We start from the raw sequence: 6927 nt of genomic DNA, 5'->3' as shown, positions 1-6927 counted from the left end.
TATGTTATACTTTCCTCAAGTTTTCATAAAATAATTTATAAAAACCCATTTTTGTATGGTTGTGTGAAGGGAATTTTAATTATATTTTCGAACAGTTGGTAAACCTGACTGATATTATTGCACTGCACAGTGTTGGAATCAGCTGTTTAGTAAATATCATCAGACAAGGTTGGTTTAAAAATGACTTACTGACTCTTTTGTAATTGATTAGTAAAATAGCATGTTAGTTTCAAATTGAATCATAATTTATAATCTTATAAAAAATAAATATTGTCACAAAAAATAATTAAACAACCAAAATAAATTTTAACACAGCTTATTTTACTCTAACTAGTATTTAAATAATTGATTGAGATCACTTTACATTATTAATAAATAGTAATGCCAAATGTCCAGGCTTGCATAGACGTGTCTCCTTCTATGGTGAGAATCGAACTTGATAACTATATTCTTTAAAGACTTGACAGTAAAAAGATTTATTAAAGAGGCGATGGTAGGGGACAGTAATATGTGTAGAAGAGACAAAATAAAATTTTTCTTCAACTGATAAACAACAGGCATTATACAAATCCAAAAGAAAAACAGTTTTTATACAAGTTTTTGGAATAATAAGGTACAATCATTACTAAACTTAAAGGCAATCAGCAGAAAAGGACACTCCATTAAAATCAACAGTAACTTCAGTGTATTTATTTACAGAAATAAACTGTCTCAGGAGAGGATAACAAGGCACTTTATAAAACTGTACAATGTATTGGCGGGAATATTTACAAGCACTGTTCTGAACACTAGAGGTCGGGTAACACCAAACGTGGGAAGGCTGGGATCATTTCTTGGCGACTTTCCGCAGCAGGGGGGCACTGTTGGGGGGCTTACTGCCGCCGGTGCTGGCAGGGGGCCTCAGGGAGGCTGTCGATGTCTGGCTCACGTCACTCCGCTGCGCACACAAACGTATCACATCAATAGGGTTACTAAAATACCAATCTATATCAAACATTGCACCACTAATTCTGCAAATCTGTGTTTCGATTATTACCATTAGAAGTATGCAAATGACAAAAAATAAGAATATAGATTCTATCAAATGTTCGGTCTTAATACCACAGACGTTTTGAGCAGTGGCGTTATCAAGATGAAGATTGCAGGGGTTATAACTTCCCCATAAAATGTCATACAAAGGTCTTAAATATAATTGAGGAAAACAAAATATTACAATCAATACTATGATCGATCAAGCAGTATCCAACCAGCTAATTTATACTTGGTATAATTTAGTGATATACTTTGATATAAAAATACACAATGAATCTGCAAATTTGTGTTTTTTGATTATTATCATTAAAGTATGCACATGGACAAGAAATAAGATATCGATTTTAATGTTGGGTCTTAATACTAACAGACATTATGAGCAGTGACGTTACCCAGATGAAGATTGCGGGGGGGTTATAGCTTCCCATAAAATGTCATATAGAGGTCTTAAATATAGTTATGATGACAATAAATATATACACTCAATAATATGATCAATCAAAGCAGTGTCCAACCAGCTAATTTATACTTGGTATAATTTCGTGATATACTGATATATCCATTATGCATAAACAACCATAACAAAGTATTTCCCCTTTTTGAAATTTGACACAAGCACTACCCTGTCCAGTTTGGATCTGGTAAGTATCAGAAATGTTATATTGTGTGGATAACCTAGATCTCTATTATACAAACACAACAGTCTTCTTGGACCTCCTTGACTCTTGACAGTGTTTTATAGTCCTGATGTGAGATATATCAGTATTGGTAACTTGGTACTCCAAAGGAAGTATGTTGACGTTTCCTTTTCCTTCAGTCTAAGGAGCAAACAAACTTATAGATTTTGGATTGATACCAACAATTAACTCTTTCTTTCACCCACTCTAAAGAGATGCAGTCCTCAGTTTTAAATGTTAGTAAGCTTCAATGATGCGAGATCCACTAGTAGCCTTACACATTATAATTCTTCATCAGGTAATCACCAACGTAGTAGCTTTAACTGTCTCAACCTCTAACGACGATTCTCTCCATAACGGTTGATTTCATGGAATTCTACCCAGTGTACACAAGATTTTCTGTGCCACCAGATAAAAAGTAGTGTTATGTCCAAGTTTAATGGGGGAAAAGATATTGGGCCACCTCACTTAAGGGCTTATCCACCTTTCCGGAAAGCAAGTAATCTACAAGACTGACTGCTCATGGTTACTGTAATGAGATGGGGCGCCATCTTGTTGGAAAAAACAAAGCACTTTTTTATACCTCAATCTCTTCCAACTTGAGGAACGGACACACTCTGTTCATCATGTCTCAGTATATGTATAAGTTTTGTTGTTGTTTGTATAAAGCATAAAAAGGACCATTCACACGATCATCCATCAAAAAACAAACATAACTATGATTCCAAATTAATGCCAGTTATGACCCGTTTATATGTTATCTCCTCACATAAAATGTTTTCTCCACACATAACAAAACATAATTTTCATAAAATTGACATTTTCGCCCAATTTTTAATTCTTGAAACATTTCACTTTGCTATGAAGAGCGATCTCCAGTCACGCGCTGTGAGCACCCCCACCCCTGCACCCATTACATTAACGACCCATGCCATTGCATGAAAATGGCCCCCCCCACCCCCCCCCCCCCCCCCCCCCCCCCCCCCCCCCCCCCCCCCCCCCCCCCATTAATTTATAAAATAACAATCCCATCCCCCCCAAAAATGAATGTGATTTCCCCCCCCCCCCCCCCCCCCCCCCCCCCCCCCCCCCCAACCCCACCCAATCAACACCCCCCCCAACCCACAACCTTATTATATGGTCTAGTTCATCTTCCTCAACTTAGAGCCGTGTCTGAATTCTTCGCTGAGGGGCCAATGAACTTACTGCAGGAGAAGGCTCAGTCCGGGTCATGCTGGTCGCCTCGCAGGGTCGTTGGGTCGAGTCAGTACCAATGTCAGACTGGCTGGGCACCGGGACACTCCATGGGGTCCGCTCCATGGCTGCCAACATAAAACACATTCAGAAACAAATCTAAGTGAATGTATTAAAATATATTTTAAATTAAATGAAACACAGAAAAAGTTTTTATTGAACACAAAGAAAAACATACTCAATTGGCGATGGTTAGGACCTATTAATAGCTCTCTTACACATAACCATAAATCCTATAAGCAATACTATGTAAGTGTAAAACAGAGCTACAGTGTAATATTAAATTAACTTTTTACATTAAAAAAACTTATAATCTGTATCTATTTGAAAATAATACAAATGAAAAGAAGGTTCTTCATGAAATCAAAAATAAATAAATAAAATAAAAAATTGGAAGGAAATGAACAGATATTCACCCATTACCTTTCATACAAAAGCCATCGTCTCGTACCCTATGACTACAGAATTGTCAACCCGACGAGGCCCGAAACAGATGGTCCTTAATCCATCATCCCGAAACCGTTCCTGACTACGAATACCTTTGATATGATCCGTGGAGCCGGAGATTATTCCAGAGTCGACAAACAGAGATAAGCATTCAGACAATATAAGAAGGGGAATAATCGTTATGAAAAAAAAATAGAATGTAAAATTAATGTAAAAAAATGCTAAGAATGTGGAATGACGGAGTAGATTCAATTTTGTCAGATGTAACTGATTGATGAAGGGTGTTATATGGTCATATCGCACAAAGTTATATGAAGATAAAAGGAAACCACAATAATTTTAGAGCACGTTGTAATCTGTCCGAAAAGCTCAACAGTCGTAGCCATTTATAACTACGCTACAGTAACTGAAGTGGCCACAAAATCAGTGATCTTCACTAGCATTACTTTCAAATCCAAGGTAAAACACACGCCTCTGAAATATCAATATAAAAACAACCAAAGGCTTACCTAAACTATTAAATTCCACAAATAAACACTGTCACTGTTGAAAGTGAATTGGTTTGTTGATTATCCCTTTCACTGCTACATCCAATTGATAATATGAGCTGGTAACTATTTGTAACAACTTGTACTGCCTACCAGATATGATAGTTGATAAGATTAATAATTAATTCTGGTCCTTGCTGTTTTATGTTTCTTTTTTTAAACGAGAAAGTATAATAATATTATTATACACACAAAATAATAATTAATTCTGGTCTTTCTTTGGACAAAGGATAATTCTTCATTTTTCCTGCTAAACAAAGTATAATAATATTATTTATTTTTATATCCTATTAGGGTGTCCCGTAACTCTCTGGGGACAAAGGTATAACCACGTTATGTGCCTCATGTCAAGGACAGGACATACTCTTCACCATATGAACATGGATTTCGATGCATGGTTAACCATTCTGTCTGTATGTGTTTTTATTTAAAAGATTTTTACAAACTAAAAATTAATAAATTATTATTGCTCTTCAACTCAAATTTGGGCTCAAATGGTTTATGATGACAAGGCCAGTTACTGAAAAATATATCATGAAATTATCTTTAGTATTATCAAAACAGCGGCCAATTAAAAACTTTCAAACTTTGAAGAACCCGCAATTTTTTTTCAAAAACAATCTGCATGAGTAACAAAAAAGTTTTAGAAGATTTTATTACAAATTAAATGATTCCAAATTATTTTGAATCGAATGATAAAAATTATCAGTTAAGCATTTTTAGATTTACAGAAGCAGATTTACTGTGACAGACATGGCCCCATCGGAGTTGCCATTTTTTGCCAGTGTTGTATTGTTGGCTATTCTATATTCTGAACTTGAGAACCTCAATGTCAAAAGAGAGGTATGGGACATCCTGGTATAATATTAACTGTATGTGTCTTAATAAAACAATGCAACCTTATATTTTAACAATTATTCAAATGTAGTTGAACATACTACAATCTCAGGACCATATTAATATTAATACACATTAAATGTCCGAAATATAAATGTGGGACAAGAATGTTCTAGTTCAAGAACAACATAATTCTGTTTAAGGTTATACGAGTTGACTCAAAATACTTAATGTCCCTGACATTGACATCATTAGTCTCTTCAGGTTAAGTTAAGTTAATCCATCAACTTACTGACATTAGATGTGGATCCAAGAACTTCTTGAACATGTCCATCTAATCTATCTTGAGTTCCATCTTGCTACCTCTTGGTCCTGTGCTTGCACCTATCGCACATCAGACTAGTGGGATTCCAGACTTACTGGACATGTCAACGTATCCTGATGCTTGTTCCTTGAGATCGATGCGAGCGGGTTCGGACAGGAGTTTCTGGGCTCCTAGGCATCAGAGTTCACGCCCCGGTACAGGACGACCGCGTTGCATGGAAGGAAATTGGACTTCTGTGCCCCACAGGAGACCCCAGACTTTGTGGTCCGAAAACAGAGCACGGCGCTAAGCTCTGTTAATCGTGGAGCTGCCGTAATAGATTTAGACACTCACAGTTTCTTCTATTATGGTGCATCAACGTATCTGCCATTCTAAGAACAGATATCTAGAGGATATAACATAACCCGTAATCCGATGTGTCTCGCTCCTGTCTCAGGTTGAATACGACTCGCCGCAATGCTTCGAATAATGTATGCACACCCATGCTCGCCAGTAGTGCCTTTGTTTGTTACAAGTTGCTACTTGACCGCCTTGATCAACCGTCTTACATGAGAGATTCCCTCAGACTCCATCCCTACCGATACGTCCTGCATTCTGGATCACAACCCCCTTTTACATGGACATTCTTCCTCACAGCGATCCCGTTAGGGTTGACTTATAGAGCGTTATTCTATTCCTATGGAAAATCCCTATCCAGCTACCCCACGTGTCTTTAAAGATCCCATCTCTGCGTCTCTATAGTTGTGTAATATTAATTGAATTGAGCCTGTCAAATGTAATCAACTGTTCTGTGTATACGTTGTTTGTTATTATTTTCAATTTCTGTGTTTTACATTTATAGTAGAATAGTGAGTACCCACTATTCCTAATATTGTATTTATAATGCCGTTTTAGATTTAAGGTAATCACTCATCTACCATTACAAAATGTTCCTAATAAAATAAGATGGTCAGAATTTGACACCTGTGCTTGTAGGGTATGTTGAACTAAGTGTAACAATTCCAGCTTTAAATGTTCAAAATATTAACAATAATTATTCCGTTAACAAGAAACAACCACGCGTAAATAGTGGTCTTGTTAATTTACACTTTTACTGGTGGAATTTTTAGCAAAATAAATTATAGAGTATTGCATATAAATGCCAACACAGTTATAGATCCTAAACTTTAATACACATTTGAAACTGTTCTAAAACCCATGCTTCGTTGTATTTTGAACGATAAATAGGCTTATTCTGGAAGCTGTGCAATATAATGTTTTCTTAACTGAAGAAAAAGTGGCAAAATTCAGCTAAGGAACAAAAATACTAAAACATCAAAGTAAATTACAATGACCAATAAATACACACTATTTTTAACATATTTTCTTGATCGTGGGAAGAAGGGAACTCAACATTGAGGCATCGGAAATATAATTCTTGAACTAAATCAGAAGGTGCTCATACATAGGTTGCAAAAACCTACGAAATTGCGTGCAAAGCCGCAGGTAACAAGTAAAATATAAACTCACCTCACTGAATGCATCTCTATCGTAGTCTACACTCCTGGAAGACTTTGTCAATTTCTTTCAATTTCCCAAACAATCCTTTCTTTACTTTCTTATCCGAAGGAAAGGAATGACTTCACTCTGAGTTGAGCCTCCAGACAGTCGGCTCTGAAAAGTATATTCACATTGTTTACAGGCATGGTCATGTTTAATAATTTTAGTTAATCCCTTTTGATGCAAATGTACTGATTTACATAAAAACTAAGTCACACGGCGTACAGAGCAAAAACATTGTAAAAGTGTACAAAAGGGCCTTTGCCAT

The 6927-nt window shown here is 36.3% G+C and overlaps 1 long non-coding RNA gene across 1 annotated transcript; it reads right to left on the bottom strand.

Moving 5' to 3' along the window:
- Window positions 1-662: 662 nt before the first annotated feature.
- LOC124363958 lies at window positions 663-3030 on the bottom strand. The gene is made up of 2 exons (XR_006922570.1): window positions 2916-3030; window positions 663-937 (listed from the first exon to the last, which is right to left on the bottom strand). It is a non-coding gene; the product is annotated as an uncharacterized LOC124363958 (long non-coding RNA).
- Between the last annotated feature and the right edge of the window lie 3897 nt (window positions 3031-6927).

Source organism: Homalodisca vitripennis, chromosome 5, assembly GCF_021130785.1.
Source record: "Homalodisca vitripennis isolate AUS2020 chromosome 5, UT_GWSS_2.1, whole genome shotgun sequence".
Lineage (NCBI taxonomy): Eukaryota > Metazoa > Arthropoda > Insecta > Hemiptera > Cicadellidae > Homalodisca > Homalodisca vitripennis.
This window is presented reverse-complemented; position numbering and strand designations above follow the sequence as displayed.